Source organism: Cnephaeus nilssonii, assembly GCF_951640355.1.
Source record: "Cnephaeus nilssonii genome assembly, chromosome: 17".
Taxonomy (NCBI): Eukaryota; Metazoa; Chordata; class Mammalia; order Chiroptera; family Vespertilionidae; genus Cnephaeus; species Cnephaeus nilssonii.
In genome coordinates this window covers 9,965,351-9,983,592 of record NC_137088.1, presented here as the reverse complement: position 1 = coordinate 9,983,592, position 18,242 = coordinate 9,965,351, and positions in this window count along the sequence as shown.

Here is an 18,242-nt window from a genome sequence, read left to right as displayed (position 1 = left end):
TACAGAGGCTGCTGGGAATGCCCTGGTGCCTGACTCACTGATGCCCCAGATCTCTGCCCCTGCTGCTCAGAGCGGCCTCGGCCCGGGCTCTGCCGCCTAAACCGGAAAGCCCGCCTGTGCGTTGCAGCACAGTGAGCTGAGGCGGGGAAGCACATGGGCCAGAAATGAAAGACCCCATCTGCCCCTGGGCATCCCTTTCTGCCTGTGGACCCTGGCAAGGAGTGACCGATCCTCACTGAGCCTGGGTTTCCTCGTCTATAAAAGGGAGGTGAGCCCAGCCAGTGTTGCTCGGTGGTTGAGCATCGACCTATGAACCAGGACGTCAGGATTCGATTCCTGGTCAGGACACATGCCCGGGCTACAGGCTTGATCCCCAGGAGGGGGCATGCAGGAGGCAAGCCGATCAATGATTCTCTCTCATCATTGGTGTTTCTCGCTCTATCTCTCCCTCTCCCTTCCTCTCTGAAATCAATAAAAACATGTATTTATAAAAGGGAGATGATAGCCAACCCCCTCCAAGGGCTTGTTGGGAGGGTCAAGAGCAACGCCATGCATGAATGCTCTTTGCCGAATGCAGAGAGCTCTGTGAGAACAAGGGGACGGTCTTCATCCCACAGCTCACTTGCCGAGTGTGCCTCGATGCCTGACACACTTGCTTAGCTTAAACAGTGTATAAGACATGACCTGTGTCCTCACAGCTCACATTCAAGTGACACGTCATGGCCACAAATACCAACAATGGTGAATGCTATGAAATGCTTTTGGGAATTAGGAGAAAGAAATCATATTTTCTAGAGCTGGGAGAAATCCAGGAGGGCTTCACTGAGGAGGTGGTGTTTTTGCTGGACCTTGAAGCCTGGAGCTCACGGAGACATACAATGACGGGAGAGAACATTGCTCCAAGGCAAAGAAACACATCAACAAAGGCATGAAAGCCAGAAAGCATGATCTGTGTGCCCCTCGCATCTACCTTGGAGGTAGAGGGAAGCGAGAGAGCTGCTGAGTCTCCAAAAGTGGAACGTGCCTCTTAGACAAGTCAGCCTGGAATCAGTTATTTTTTTTCTGTTCTCTACTGTCCTCACGTAACCAACATGAAAGTGAGCAGGGAGCAGCTGTGGGCGCAGTAACGCCCCCCCGTCCATAGACTTCGTGGCTCACAGTAGTAACCCAGCGAATCGGACACTGACGTAAGTCAGGAATGTGGGCCCTTCCTTTGATCTTTGTCCAGTTTGCTACAGGGTCAGCCCCCTCCCCCCGAGTCCCCATAGGCACTGACCTGGCCCCCGGCGGCTCCCAGTGGGAGCCTGTGAGTGGGGCTCCTGAGTAGACAGACAGATCCTGGAAGAAAGAGGCTTCCCTTAGCTCTGGTTTGTTCCATCCTGGAGGAGATGGGCGTGGGGACTGCTGGCTGCACCCCACCCCAGGCCAGCACCCAGCCCAGCTCACCTGCCCTGCCAGTGGCGGGGAGCAGCAGCTGACGAAGAACTCAAGAGGGGTAGGTTTGAAAGGCAAAACAGTACTCATTGATGAGTCATTGAAAAGAAAGTAGCTTGGCTGATTTCTGATTATAAAGGAGTCTTTTCACACTGTCCCAGGAAAATCCCCCAAAGCAGGCACGCATCATGAAGGAAATGAAAACACGAACGCCTCTAGTCGAGTTTAGCCGCTGTTAACTTTCCCAGACACCACCGCCTGTTAGATGATTCTCTGTAACGCGCGCGCGTGCGCGCGCACACACACACACACAAACACACTCTTAATGGTGAGGGAATCTGACTGCACACACAATGCTCTATCTTGCTTTCTAGTGAACAGTGCCTCATGGGCCACTTTTAATGCCAATTTAACATGGAGCTACAACATCTGAGTGGGTGGCCGCTGGGTATTTCGTTGTCTGGATGGGCTACAATCTATTCAACCCATCACCTCTTGGGCAGATCATTGCTCACGCTGGAAGCCTGGTGCTCATGACCACTGAACACATACACCAAAGCCTGGGTCTCTGAACTATTGTGACTGCACACAGCTGAGGGCACAGGTGGCCCTGGGGAGGGGAGGAGGAGGTAGGGAGGTACTCACCTTGAAGGGCAGCACGCCAGAGAGGCTCGGGGAGAAGGGGCCGCCAGCCGTGCCTGGGAGGGGCTGGCTTGCTGTCTGCCTGGGACGAGAGGCAAGCCTTCTGAGCAGGCAGCCACCCGGTGAAAACAGCACAAAGGAAGCCAAGGCCACCCCTGTGTGTGCTGTCACTGGTGGGGTGGGCCCAGAGGGTGGGGAGTGGGGTGTCACCAGCTGCAGCTTTCAGCAATTCGCAGCATCGATGGTTTGCAACCAGAAACGAAAAGCCAGGGGAAGCGGGGCTAAGCTAAAACCATCTCTGACGACACACGCACAGGCTGATCATGCAAGAATAGCGTTTTTTTCCTGGACGGTGCGGCTGCTTACAGGAAAAGGGAAGTGGAGAGTCCCGGTGAGGGCCGGGCCGTCAGCTGGTGAAGGTGCATCTGTAAGGTCCCTTCAGGTGCTGATGTCTGAGCAGGCCTGGGGGATCGTTGCCCCAGAGCTGTCCATCACCTTGGGACCCTTTGGCCTTGACCTAAACCCATCGAGCCGTGCCATCCAATACAGTAACTGGTAGCCCCGTGTGCCTCTTTAATTTAAAATTAATTCAAATGTAACTAGTTCCTTAGTCACACTAGCCACACAGCCACTGTGAGGTAGCCGCACATAGCCAGGGACAGCGTGCCCGTCCTCGCTGGCATTCTGCCGAATGGCACTACGTTAGCCAACGTGTGACGCATATCTAGGAACACAGGGAATGCTGGAGGACCACAAACACCTTAAAATTGGGGTCAAATAGAGTAAGATTTTATTTGGACATGACCACTATGCATCAGATACATTGACACTGATAATATGTTTCATTTTATTAATTACTAGAAACCCGTTGCACGAAGTTTCATGCAATAGACTTTCACCTGGCTGCCGGCAGCAGTTTTCCGCCAGCACCAGTTTTCCAGCACCAGTTTTCCTCTGGCCACCCGCCGATCAGAGCGCCTCCCGCCAGCGCAATCGGCTACCCCGAGAGGAACTCTGATCCGGGAGGCGCTCCGATCGGCGGGTGGCCAGAGGAAAACTGGTGCTGGCGGAAAACTGCTGCCAGCAGCCACGCAATCGGCCACCACCAGCGTCTTCCGCAGGCCCCATGGGTCCTTCCGCAGCGTTGGCCTAACGGCCGGTGGGAGGAGCGGGAGTCGGGGACTCGCGAGTCCCCGCCCCCTGCTCCTACCGCCAGCCAATCGGCCACCCTGAGTCCCGCCCTCCGCGCCTCCAGCCGGCCCAATCGTGGGCGTAGCGGAGTGATGCAATTTGCATATTGCCTTTTTATTATGTAGGATGGGTGTTCAGATGAAATTTTGGAAAAGCCTAAACATACAAAATGTGTTTCTAAAAATACATTTTTATTGATTTCAGAGAGGAAGGGAGAGAGATAGACACATCAATGATGAGAGAGAATCATTGATCGGCTGCTGCCTACATTGGGGATTGAGCCTGCAATCGGGCATGTGTCCTGACCAGAAATCGAACTGTGACCTCCTGGTTCATACGTTGATGCTCAACCACTGAGCCACGCCAACCGGGCCAAAATGTTATGTTTTTAACGAGGCTCGCAGCGGGCGTCTTCCCAGCCATGTCTATGGCGGGCCTCGGATCACGACACAATTGCACCCCCTCTGGACGAAGAAAAAAGCCCCAAGTGGGTCCCTTGTTGTGATTATGACAGACGCTTGTATACTTGCTCTGAGGACAATCACAACCACAGTCCTGTGAAGACAGTTCCCCTTGTCAGTGTCCCCCCACCCTGTGGACCCAGGGGCGCCCTCCAGCAGAGCAGGCCTCCCAGACATGGAGGCCCCTCAGTCACCATCAATCTGGACAGAAAAAAAAAAAAAAAAAGGGTGAGATGCAGTTGGATAGATTATCTGCATAGGAAAGGCCAACACTCAGCCCCTCAGAAGGGTGCAGGCGTGAGCAGTAAGAATGAAAGCAGCGGTTGATGCAGCCGCCTCGACGGAGCCCTGAGTTCCCTTCCCTCGTCCCACGTTCACGGAGCGTCGTGTCTAAAATGGTGCATGGCTGAGAAGCAGCCTCACGTCTCCCTCTGCGCTGGCCACTGTGACAGAGAAGGCAGGGGCAGCAGAGGGAAGACGATGCGCTGTGAGCGCTGAGAGCCCGAACCTGCTTCTCCCTTGTCTGACGGGCCGGGCCCGGAAGGCTTTTGGGAGGCTGGGCAGGCACGCACCGAGTGCAGGAAGAGGCTGGGCTTTCCACCTTCTGGGGCTCAGGCTGTTTGTTCCCCAGGTAAGGGCATCCCGCTACTTGCCCACCTGCTGCCTGGGTGAGACGGTGGGAGGAAGGGAAGTGGGGCAGGCAGGCGGGGAGAAAAGGATTAAACGCACCATAGGGAACCCTGGGGCCTGGAAGAGTGCCCTTAGAACTCCCAGGTCCCCTCCCCGGGGTGCAGAGAGGAGCCTGGGGAGGGAGAGGCTGCCGGGAAGCGGGAGAGAGGACCCACTCATTTCTCGGAGGAGCCTGGGACCCATGTGATTGTGTTAGCTGTTGTGGGTTTAGGTTCGTGCCTCGGAGGGAAAGCCCCATTCTTTTGTTTTCTTGGCTGCGTTTCTCTCTTTGCAGGTAGAATCCAGAGCTGGGCGGTTCTGAGAGGTTGCAGGTTCCCCTTTGCCATGGGCATTCCTCTCTGCATTTTCACCCCATGAAGGGGAGTTCCGGAGGGCAGGGCCGGGGTGCGTCCCCTCCAGGTCCCCGGTTTGCCTGCCGTCCTCCGTTTCCAGGGCCTCCACGTTTAAACGGGGCTCGTGGTCTTGTCCTCCTTCTGAGGCTCCCACACAGTCTGAGAGGGTGACATTCCAAAGGCACCATGGGCCTTCGGAAGAGGATGATGTGAGGTTTCTACTCTTCATTGACTAAGGCCTTCTCTGAACTTGGGGAGCCCAGAGTGTCTGCAAGGGGTTCACAGGAGCCCGGTGGGGAGGGTCTGATGGGGGGCAGTGGCCAGGGGCCCCAATGGCAAACATCCGAGTGATACGTCTGTAAGGCTGGGGACCCTGGGGGCTTGGCCATGGTTGCAGCCCAGCAGCAATTTATCTCTCTCTCTTTCCCTTTCCCTCTGAAATCAATAAAAATATATTTAAATTTTTTTAAATTAAAATTGGTTTAAACTTAAATATAAACAGCTACCTATGGCCAGTGGCCACCATGGTGGACAGTTCAGGTCTAGACCTTTCAGCAGCTGATATCTCTCCCTAAGCCAGCGCCTTGGGGCGGCTCAGTCTGTGATACAAGCCGAGGGCCTCTGGTGCTTGGGGGCCACTCTCCTCCCGCCAGGGGCAGAGGGGCTTGAAGGGGAGTCCCTCCCTTCCCTTTTGCCAGATTCAGTCGCCAGGACTAGCCATTGAAAGTTGGGAGGCCGGATAGGAGGCAGTTGTCAGAGGCAGAGGGAGGGAGAGAGAGAGAAAGCGAGAGAGAGAGTGAGAGAGAGAGAGAGAGAATGAATGAATGAATGAGTGATGGTCCCCATCCTGCAGCAGCAGGAATGAAAGGGATGGGGAGACACAGCCACGTGGCCCCCAGGAGCGCAAGGTCACTTGGAGGCTCCGGAGAGACTTGGGTGCCTCCACGGAGAGGGGACGTGGGAGGAAAAGTTGGTTTGAGCCGACAGTGACGCACTTAGCTTTGGATGTGATGTGGTCCAGGGATTGGAGTGGACGTATCTGGAGCTCAGAGGGAGGTCAAGAGTTCATCTTGCCGCCGCCAAGCTCTTGCAGAACCTGAGCTATTGATAAGGGGGAGGAATGTCCTCCCTGCCTCCTCCGCGGTCTGTGCCTGCAGCACGTGAAACGTGAGACCAGGTGCAGGATTTATCTCATGTGCCTCAGCTCTTACCGATAAAGCTCATCCCTTCTGCCTGGACACACTTGCTCACTGGAAGAGCTCAGCTGAGTCCTTCATTCAGCATCTCTATGTCAAGTTCCTACCCTGTGCCTGCTCTGATCTAACAGTCAGGGATGAAGCAGTAAACAAGACAGATCGTATGAAACTAAATGACAGAATTAGAGCAGACAGATGACAGTGTGGCTGGGGGGCTTCGGGAGGGCTCACTAAAGAGGTGACATTGAGGAAGAGAAGTTCCCATAAAGGTGAAGACCATTCCCAGCAGAGGGGACTGGTGGCAGGAGGAGCTGGCCATGCCCCCGGACATCAAGAGCATATGCTGGGGACAGAGAGGGCTGGGGGGCAGCCAGGGTCGTTGTTTTGATCTGATGCCAGGCGTGAGGTTTATGTAAACATAAGAGGTTTACACAGACAGTGACCTGACCCCGCTTCCATGTCTAACAGCTCACGGGCTGCTGCGTGGGAGACTTCAAGGAAAACAGCAAGAGCTCGTGGTTTCTCCGCAGGCTCTCAGCGTGAGGCCCACCTGCCAGAGCAGCTGGCGATGGGCGTGTCCCTGAGCTCCGCCCGCAGGAGCCAGACCCCGTGTCTGCCGGCCACTGTCCCTGCTCCCTCTCTGACTCTAGGGAGGCATGCGTGTGAGTCAGAACATCCATGTCCCTCCCTCTCTGACACCCAGGCTGAGGGCGGGCACCCCGCTGACGGCAGGTAACTTTTGCAGCGCTGGTGACAACCAGACCATGAGATGTGCTGATGGCTTTTTTAAAAATAAGCTTTGCATTTTTAAAAGCAGTTTTGGGTTCACAGCAAGTTTGAGCAGAAGGTACAGAGAGTTCCCACACTCAGGCATCCCCACCAGAGTGATTCACCTGTTACCACCAATGAACCTCCATTGACATCATCACCACCCAGAGTTCACAGTTAACCCGAGGGCTCACGCTTGGTGTTGTACGTTCTTGGGGTTTGGACAAATGTCTAATGACGTATCCACCCTGAGAGTATCACACAGAGGAGTCCCACCGCCTGAGAAATCCTCTGCTTCTTCACTCCTCTCCCCCACCCCCTGGCAACCACTGATTTTTTTTTACCGCCTCCGTCATTTTGCCTTTTCCAGCATGTCTTACAGCTGGAATCATGCAGTATGTAGCCTTTTCAGATTGGCTTCTTTCACTGAGTCATATGCGTTTAAGGTTCCTCCACGTCTTTTCATGACAGGATAGCTCGTTTCTTTTTATCACTGAGTGATATTCCATTGTCTGGATGGACCACTTTCTACTTATCCATTCACCTACTGAAGGACATCTTGGTTGCTTCCAAGTTTGGGCAATTGTGAATAAAGCTGCTGTAAACATCTATGAGCAGGTTTTTGTGTGGGCATATGTTTTGAACACAGTTGGGAGAATTCCAAGGAGCATGCTTGCTGGATCACAGGGTAAGAGGAAGTTTGTTTTGTAAGAAACTACCCAACTGTCTTCCACGGTGGCCATACCATTTGGCATCCCCACCAGCAGTGAACGGGAGTGTTTGATGCTATCGTGTTCTGGATGTTGGCCATTCTAATAGGTGTGTAGTGGCATCTCATTGTTTTACCTTGCATTTCCCTGATTGCATATGATATACTTACGTGCCATCTGTGTATCTTTTCTGGTGAGGTGTCTGTTAAGATCTTTGGCCCATTTTAAATTCAGGTTATTTATTTTCTTATTGATGAGTTTTAAGAGTTCTTTGTATATCTTGGAGAACAGTCCTTCATCAGATGTATCTTCTGCAAATATTTTCGCCCCAGCCTGTGGCTTGTTTTCTCAGCCTCCTGACATTATCTTTTGCAGAGCAGATGTTTTTCATCTTAATGAAGTCCAGCTTCTCAATTCGTTCTGATGGATTGTGCCTTTTGAGTTGTATCTAAAAAGCCATCGCCACACCCAGGACTCCCTAGGTGTATCTCCGTGCTATCTTCTAAAAGTTTTCTAGGGGTTTTTTTGGTTTTGTTTTTTAAATATATTTTATTGATTTTTTTACAGAGAGGAAGGGAGAGGGACAGAGAGTTAGAAACATCTATGAGAGAGAAAAATCCATCAGCTGCCTCCTGCACACCCCCTACTGGGGATGTGTCCGCAACCAAGGTACATGCCCTTGACCGGAATCGAACCTGGGACATTTCAGTCAGCAGGCCAATGCTCTATCCACTGAGCCAAACCAGTTTCGGCAAGTTTTCTAGTTTTGCACTTTATGTTGAGATCTGTGATCCATTTGCATTCATTTTTGGAGGAGGTGTGAGGTCTGTGTGGAGACTCACTCTCTGCCTGTGGATGGCCAGCGGTTCCAGTACCATTTGTTGGAGAGACTGTCTGTGCTCCATTGAACTGCCTTTGCTCCGCTGTCAGAGATCAGTTGACTGTATTCATGGGGGTCTATTTCTGGGCTCTCTATTCTGCTTCATTGATCTAGTTGCCTGTTTTTTCACCAATACCACACTGATTGCCAGAAGGGTCTTTAACTTGGGGGAGTTTTGTGAACCTAAAATTTAGACCATTACATTTTTAACTCTTCTTTTCCCAGAGGAAATGCAAATTACAAATGGACCCCCATCCCAGAGCCTCATCCCGCCCCCAGTTTTGCCTGGGATTTTGACCCCCCAACCCTGTCTCTGACCCTTGGGGACGCTGGAACTTGATCACTTTTTTCAAAAGCTGAAAGTTCAATGGCTGGTGTTGTTTAAAAGTCAGACATTTTCCATGACATTAATAGAGCTGTGTCAAAACGTTCTGTCTCAAGATGGCCACATCAGAACCACCACATCAAATGTCAGGCCCCTACGTGGAGCTCAGAGGAGACTTCCTGACGGGCAGCAGCTGGCCCGCAGCTCGGCTTCCTCCTCTCGCCACACACCTGAGCTTCTGCCTGCTGGACGGGGCGGGGGGGGGGGGGGGGGGCACGCGGGGAGGGAGCCCCGAATTCAGACCCCAGCCCAGGTTTCACATTCCTCACCCCAGGCTTCAGATTCCTCACAGGGCTCCACCTGAGAAGCCACTGCTCATGTTTCAATAATTACCATGTGTGGTTTTTTTAAAAAATACACCGGCAAAGTTCATACTGCAGCCTTCCAGACAGTCCTAAGGCCCAGACAGAGTTAATACGTCTCCAGCTGTAGGAGTTGGACCCCCGTAGTTTCTCGCTCTGACAAGCCCTGATGAAGCCTCTCCCCCTACATCCGAGATCATGTAGGAGGGTCACCTGCTGTCTCGGCTCCCCACCTTGTATTCAGGGGAGAGGAGGGGCCGGGGGAAGGGGGCCTCTGAGCAAGGGTGGGGGACAGTTCCCCTTCCTCTCCCCAGTCTTGCCAGCACTACAGAAATGACCCGCCCTTGCTTTCTGTTGGCCTCAAAGATTGAGCTCATTTCTCTTTCTGTTTTAAGGCTCCTGCTAGCTACCCGATTTCTTGAACTTCCCCCCAGCCCACCCCACCCCCGGGAATGGCCAAGGAAGAGAGCCGAAAGGTCCGTACTCAGGCAAACAGGGCTGGGATGACTGCCACTTCCTGTGGGACCCTGGGCAAGAGCCTTCCTTACCTGTCTGTGGGGTCAGTGCCCCTCCAAGGGTTGCCGTGAGGGCAAAAGGGCTAAGGTGGGGAAGAGCCGAGCCAAGGCCTGGCCCTCAGCACAGGCCCAGCGAGCCGCACTTTCTCTGGAAGGAGTCATCGCGCTGACATGGTCACACCTGGGGTCTGCCCAGTCTGCACGTGCGCAGGATGGCCTGTCTCAGAGCCTCGGCTCCTCTTCGGTAAAGCAGGGCGTCAGTAGCTATGCCCCAGGGTGCTGTCGGGGTTGCTGTCTGAGAGAGTGGGGTTCAGGAGGCACCAGAGCAGCCATATTGATCCTGTTGTTGTTGTTTAAAGATTTTATTTCTAGACACTACGGAGAAATTCAATAAATGGCCAGGGTAGCCCTAGCCGGTTTGGCTCAGTGGATAGAGCTTTGGCCTGCGGACTGAAGGGTCTCAGGTTCGATTCCGGTCAAGAGCACATGCCCGGGTTGCTGGCTTGATCCCCAGTGGGGGGCGTGCAGGAGGCAGCCGAGCAATGATTCTCTCTCATCATTGATGTTTCTATCCCTCTCTCCCTCTTCCTTCCTCTCTGAAATCAATAAAGATATATTAAAAATATAAAATTTATAAATAGCCAAGGTAGGAAGATCACTTAAATTCAACCCAACAAGCAGGCTTGCCTCGTGATCGCACCCTGGCTTCCCCTTTCTAACAACCTTTTTTCTTTTTAATTTAATGCAATTGAATTGTTTTAAATCTTTATTGTTCCAAGTATTACAAATGCCCCCCCTTTTCCTCCATTGACCCCTTCTACCACACTCCCGGCCCCTCCCCCGGACTTCCCCCACTAATGTTTCTCCATGGGCGATGCATGTGTGCATATAATTCTTTGTTTAGTCTCTTCCCGTTCTTCCCCTTCTGAAATACGTCAGTCCGTTGCATGTTTCAATGTCTCTGGGTCTGTTTTGTTCTGCAGTTTATTTTGTTCATTAGATTCCACTTATAAGTGAGATCGTGTGATACTTGTCTTTCTCTGACTGGCTTATTTCGCTTAGCATGATACTCTCCAGGTCCCTCCATACTGTCTCAAAGGGTGAGAGATGCTTCCTTTGTACAGCTGCATAAGAACCTTTTTTCTTACTGCTTCCAAAGCCGCTCGGAGATTTCCCAGGGTTTCCTCTCCTGTTCCTGGGGAAGAACAGTGCAGGCTTCCTTTTGGCTGGGACTCCCAGTCTTCTCCAGGGAAAAGAAAAGAAAAGAAATGGCCCTAGCCGGTGTTGCTCAGTGGATAGAGCGTCGGCCTGCGGACGGAAGGGTCCCGGGTTCGATTCCCGGTCAAGGGCATGTACCTTGGTTGCGGGCACATCCCCAGGTGGGGGGCGTGCAGGAGGCAGCTGATCGATGTTTCTCTCTCATCGATGTTTCTAACTCTCTATCCCTCTCCCTTCCTCTCTGTAAAAAATCAATAAAATATATTAAAGAAAAAAAAAAAGAACTGTCCTTCGCACCTCGCTTGTGCCAGGAGCTTTACAAACACCACCTCATTTAAACCCCACAATGACTCTGTAAGACAGAGAGTGTATTGTTTTTAAAGATAAGTAAGCTGGGTCTTTGAGCAGCTAGCTGCATTTCTGGAGAAGTGCTCTAAAGGAAGTAAGCAAGGTATACCAGTTGGCTATTGCTGCGTAACAAACCAGTCCACAGTTTAGTGGATTAACACAATGATTATTATTTAGCTCATGATTCTGTAAGTTGCTATCTTTTTAAAGACACCGCAGCCCCGCTGCGGGGACCAGCCAGGACTTCAGCCTCCCCCACATCTAGAAGCTCCTGGGGCAGACGTGACCCCTCACCTGCCACCTTCCAATAGGAGGTGTGGGCGGCCCTTAGGCCATCACATCCCGTGGGAGCTTGTAAAAAATGCAGAGACAGCCCTGCCCCAGACTCACTGAGTCAAATCTGCATTTTACAAGATCCCAGGGGATTCAGGTACTCATTATAGTTTGAGAAGTGCCAAGAAGTTGGTTTGGGGAATAGGACTGGGACTGGGGGGGAAAGAACAAGGATAAGGAGGTTTTTGTCTTCATTCTTCAGAGAATTATTTGGCCTTTATTTAGCCAAGTGCATGTTATTTCTTACTTTAATTTTACCTGTTTTCAATGGTTAAAAAAATAAATACCTGGGGAGAATGTGGTTCCTTTCTAATATGTATTCTTCGTCAGTTGAAGCTCATCCTGGCCCTGGCCTGGCCCTGGCTTAGACTAGGGCCATCTTTTTAAAGGCACCGCAGCCCCGCAGCAGGCATCAGCCAGGACTTCAGCCTCGCCTGCCTCTGGAAGCTCCTCGGGCAGACATGACCCCTCATCTGCCACCTGCAGACTTTGCCATGAGGGCATGTCTGAGTTTTTTCCGACTCTCCGCCTCCCCTCCCCAGCAGCTGAGAGGAGACCACAGCCACAAACCGTCTACACAACCTCCCAGCATCTGTTTGGTTTTCTCCCCGGGCCCAGGTTTTTCTGGGACTTATCTGAGCCCTGGGGTTCTAAGTGTGTTCCCCGGGCCACCAGCAGCCCTGCGCGCTTGTTAGAACTGTGGGTGCTGCAGAGCCACCGAATCAGAAACGGGGCTGCCCAGCAGTCTGCACTTGAACAAGCCCCCAGGTCCTGCTGCCGCCACACCAGCGCGTTCCCTCCTGGGTCTGTTTGCCACAGATCTCCCCTGGGCTCCCAGGAGCACCTCCTCCGTGATAACTCCAGCTTCCTAGCCGCTTTATCTTTTTAATTTATTTTTTATTGTTGCCTAGCTGCTTTTCACAAAGGATAGAACCACAGCCTCCCTGAGCCTGTTTTCAAAAAATGGCTCGAGCCTCTCTTTATAGAATCTTTTTATTTAATTTAATTTTTATGAGTCTGTTTCTATTTTCTTTGTTAGTTTATTTTGCTCACATATGAGTGAAATCATATGGTGCATGTCTTCCTCTGACTGGCTTATTTCAATTAGCATAATACTCTTCAGGTCTATCCGTGCTGTCTCAAAGGGTAAGATCTCCTTCTTTTTAATGGCTGAGTAGTATTCTATTTTGTAAATGTACCACAGGATTTAAAAAAAATTTTTTTATTGATTTCAGAGATGAAGCAGGGGGGGAGGAGAGAAACATTAATGATGAGAGAATCATTGATTGGCTGCCTCCTGCACGCCCCACACTGGAGTTGGAGCCCACAACCGGGAATTAAACTGTGACCTCCTGGTTCATAGGCTGACATTCAACCACTGAGACACACCGCCCAGGCCACCACAGCTTTTTTAACCACTCATCTACCAATGGGCACGTGGGCTGCTTCCAGATCTTGGCTATTATAACTAATGCTGCAATGAACATAGGGGTACATATATTCTTTCTGATTGATGTTTGGGTTTCTTCTTACATATTCCCTGAAGTGGAATCGTTAGGTCATGAGGCAGTTTCATGTTTAATTTTTTGAGAAAACTCCATACTGTTCTCCACAGGGGCTGCACCAGTCTGCATTCCCACCAGCAGTGCACGAGGGTTCCCTTTTCTCCACATCCTCGCCAGCACTTGTTGTTTATTGCTTTATTGATAGCCATCTGGCAGGTGTGAGGTGATATCTCACTGTGGTTTTAATTTCCACTTCTCTGATGATTAGTGTCGTTGAGTCTATGGAGTCCTTTTTAATGATCCATTAAATCAGAGGGTGAAAGGGATCATGTCACAGCTCCTTACTCCACACCACACCTCACACCTTTGGAGTCTATGCTGTATCTGCTCCCTGGCCTCATCCGCACACATCAGAACGAACTGCAGAGAGCTTGGGTCTCCTGCCCCTGCCCCTGTGGCCCCGCTGCACCCTCTTCATGCCCGTTCCCTCGAGCCCCCAGACTTCAGCTGTCAGCCAGGAAGATGCCCGTGCAGATAAGCTCCCCTGCGGTTGAGGGTGAGTCGGTGAGCCCAGGCTTGCCACTCCTTGCTGCCACCTGCTTGCTCCTCTGTCTGTCACTGCGATGAGCCCCTCAGATAACCCCAGACGAGGGCCACAGACTTACATCACTTCCTTAGATGAGCAACTGACAAGCCAGGGCCCAAATCCTAAGCTCCCGCCGCAGAGAAGATTCCCACCGGGAAGAGCTGGCCCTGGGCGGCTAAGGCAGCCTCCCGCGGGCCAGGAAGCCGGATTCCGGGCTTGGCTGGAAAGGGCTTCTCTTGTTACTAGCCTGTTCTTCGTCTTTCTTCTTTGCTGTTGCAATCTTAGGGGCTTCACTCCGTTTTCTAAGGTGTGTGGGTGTTAAAGTCACGCTATGGAAAAAAGATGCACACACGTATACCGCAGGCTCTTTTTTCTCCACGCAAGCAGATGTTTTCGTGACTTTCTGAAATAAAGAAAGCTGTTACTTTTTTGCAATTTCTCTTAGAAAAGAAATTCTGTCCCTACAAACTCAAAAGACAAAGACAAATAACCCGGATTTAAAAATATACGAAAAGGCGAAGAGGCAGCCATTCCCAGAGGAGGGGAGAGAAACATTGGAAAAGATGCTCTATCTAACTAGAACCAGGGAGATGCACATTAAGCAGCAATGGTATTTGCACTCTGCGCCCAGCTGGCGTGGCTCAGTGGTTGAGCGTTGACCTATGAACCAGGAGGTCACAGTTCAATTCCCGGTCAGGGCATATGCCTGGGTTGCAGGCTCAATCCCCAGTGGGGGTGGGGGATGCAGGAGGCAGCCGATCAATGATTCTCTCTCATGATTGATGTTTCTATCTCTCTCTCTCCCTCTCCCTTCCTCTCTGAAATCAATGGAATATGTTTAAAAAAATATTTGCACCCTGCAAATAGGCAAATCTTTGTGAGCTGACTATTGAGCACTGGGGTGGGAACGAGGCGCTCCTCCAGTCCTGAGTGTGTGCACATTGGTTCAGCCACATTGGGAGGGGATGATGGCAGGATTGCGTCCCTGTGTCCCAGCAATTCCACAATGGTGTCCCCTTTGGAGAAGATTCATGCAAGCTCGCAAGATGGTTGTGGTGAAAATGGAAAACAACCTCCATGTCCATCCATAAGACAGTGATTTCATAAAGGATGGTGCATCCATTCTATGGAATACTGTGCAGCAGCTAAAAAGAACGAGGTGGCTCTATATGTACTAACATTGAAAGGTCTGCCGGGTATGTTTCTGAATGAACAAAGCCAATTGTAGGTATGTTCATTAGAGTGGTATTTCTGGTGGAAACAAAACGGAACACCAAGGTGACATTCTCTATATGCCTAGGAAACTATTCACATTTCTAATTGCAGAGAAAAGACTTTGGAAGGAGTCATACCCAGGTGGCCACACTGCTTACCTCCAAGAAGAAGTTGGGGGTTGGTGGGAGGTGGTCAAGGGGGAGTTTACCTTGGTCTGTAATCACTGCCTATTTTACCATGAGAGTGTATTCAGGAATAAATTGCATAATTGTGTAACTAACCTTAAACATTTTAGGATTCTAAGTGTTTTTCTATCTGTTGAAAAGTACAAAAATCCTGTAACTTGTCTTCAGTGGTAAGTAGACTTTGTGCTTGGGCAAATATATGATTACTTCTCATTAGAAAGTTATTATAAAATCATCCCATTTGTCAAAATCGCTTTGTTCATCTGATAGTTAAGAGCAAAGATAGGCCCTAACCGGTTTGGCTCAGTGGATAGAGCATCGGCCTGCAGACTGAAAGGTGCCAGGTTCAATTCCGGTCAAGGGCATGTACCTTGGTTGCGGGCACATCCCCAGTAGGAGGTGTGCAGGAGGCAGCTGATCGATGTTTCTCTCTCATTGATGTTTCTAACTCTCTATCCCACTCCCTTCCTCTCTGTAAAAAAATCAATAAAAAATATTTTTTTTAAAAAAAGAGCAAAGATAGGCTCTCTGTTCAACCCCCGCCCCCCCCCCCCCCACACACACACACACGCACGCGCACGCACACACCATCACTCATCCCGGGCATAGCATTTCCACCCTGTGCCACACTGTGCTCACTTTCAGGATGTCTAAACCACATCCAAGCGGGCCATCTGATTGACTGATAACTTTGTTTCCAGGCTTCCGTACCACCTGATTGTCAACTCATAATTTCAGAGCTGCCAAAACCCAAGAGACACCTGGCTTGGTGGTGGTGCCTGGGTCTGTGGGTGTAGCCTGGCAGCCAGGCGCCTGGTTTCCTGACCCCAAACCACACGGCTCCCCGTGTGGCCTTGTGAGCACCCTGTCCCTCCCACCAGCCTGAGCTTCAGAGCAGGCACCGGGGAGATGGTGACAGGCCTAGAAGTCATCTCAGGAACATCTTTATTACAACTTTCTAATCCGTACCCCCACTTACTGAGGCGGTGCTGTATAACGGAAAGACACAGAGATTTGAAGGAAAATGTCATGGGGACTCGAGTACTTTTGTTGGCATAACCACTCTCTCCATGGGCGGACTCACTGAAGAAGCCAAGTACAGGCCTAGAGTAAATGGTTTTAGACAAGAGTTTAGAAGATGATGTAAATGTCATTTTAGATTCTCCCAGACTCTGGGGTGACCTCCCCTTTCTGGATCAGACATACTTAATTATTTTTATTTCAATGAGATGGGGGTGGTAGGATGCAAAAATCAGAGGTTTCTTTGGATTTTCATTCCTTACCAACGCCATGCCAAGCCATCTGCAGACATTACCCACACTGCTTCCAGTACCTTCCACAGATGAGGGCTCCTCAGTGATACAAGCAATTATGGGCTCAGAGTTGGCTGTATTACCTCCAAAATTAGGAAGGTATGCTCCGTCTTTGTCCTGTCTTCTAGGAATATCCTCATGAGTCTTGAACCATAAAAACGGGTTACAATCTGCCTCCTAAGGGTCTCCTGGGACAAACGTGCAGGGTCAGCAGGCTTGGGTGACTGATGCATCCCTCACACAGCAGGACTGACCTTGCCAATGGCCTTGAGCCAGAACCCTCCGTCCATGAGCAATGTTGGGATTGCCTGTCAGCGGAAGCCTCCACAGCACTCCTTTGTCTGTTCCTCCCGGCCTGACCAGCCTGTTCAGTGCAGACCTGCTGGCCTGGGGGGAGCGGGGGGCACTCCCTCTGTTTCTTCCTAATGACTCTGTGTATCTCTGCTCTGGTCATGATGTGTACATTTGATGGCTGACAGTCCTTTCAAACTTTAATCTGCCAATACGTCACCTGGGGATTTTGTTGAAATACTGATTCTGGTAGGTCTGGATGGAGCCTGAGAGTCTGCATTTCCAACAAGCTTCTGGGCGATGCCCATGCAGCTGGGCCAGAATCGCACTTCAGGTAGCAGATGTCAAGTTTGGGAGACGTGGGGAGAATCCCTGCCTCGGGGTAGCAACCTGAACAGAGAAGGGTGGTCAGGGCCTGAAGGACCTTGTAAACGCTCGTGAGCAGGGAAAACACTGGCTGATATGATTACTTTATAGTATATAACTTACTTGCTTGCTTTGGGTTTAGAGGGAGCTGGAGTTGTCCCTCTCACCACTTACTAAGTGGAGGGTTGGAGCAAGTCACCCATCTCGGTTTCCTTGGGTATAAAAGGGGGTGGTTATTATTTAAATAAAGATATAGTTGCAGACATTCTGAGTCTATATGTATATTCTATACATATATATGTTCATCTTCTCTTTGCTAAGGTGAATGAACAAAAGGTGTGTGTGTGTGTGTGTGTGTGTGTGTGTGTGTGTGTGTGTGTGTGTGTGTAACTCACTGAATGTTTCTGCTAAATGCTGAGACTTGAGAACCAGGACTTGGCTAAAAATCCCCTCCAAAATCCCTTCAAAACAGTTCAATCAAACAGCTCAGTTGAGAGTCATCTGGCTTCCTATGGTTTACAGAGCTTCTTCGGGAACCTAGAATGATTTATGGTCTGCTACCGCAACTCTACGAAGCTAGTTGTTTCAGCCAAATTACTTAACCCTGAAATTCAGCAGAAAGCTGGGGCAAGTCCACTCAAAAGAAAATTTCTCCCCTGAATTCTTTGGGTCCCCAGAGCTATCCAGGGCCAGAACTTGGAATCCGTTCCATTGGGGCCAATATTTATCTCTGGCTGAGATGAGTTTTCTAAAGAGGTGCTAAACAGTGGTGCTGTAACTTGCAGACCTTATTATTTCATTCCAACCCATTCCAAAGATTCTTTAAGCCAGGCTGAGAGGTGTGTTCAGACTGACAGATCCCAAGAACAACTTTTTGAGTTGAGGGAATTTACATGGAAACATGGATAATTCTGGCATAAATATGGCTCCAAAGTGCCCATCATCACAATTTTCTTTCTGCCCAGCCTTGTCATAAGCTCTGTGTGTGCACCATCTCCTTTTATCCTCACACCCACCTTGAGAGGGGGACACTATTATTACTTTCATTTTACAAAAGAGGAAACTCAGGGAGAGAGAAGTTAATTAACAAATGAATTTTAAATATGGAAAATTTGACTATGTTATTCTTATCGGCACAATGTAAAATTAAATTATTAACCTGCTTAATTGGATCTTTGGAACTCCCCATGATATAATCAAGGATGTATCCACAAAGCTGAATATCACAGCACTATTGACTATATTGAAAAACTGTTAACCCAAGTCTAAAACCAGATACTGTATATATCCATATGGTGAAAAGGTGTACAGACATAAATATATTTTCGAAGAATTTTTAATGACATGAAAAAGTTCTGACATAATAGGAAGCGAAG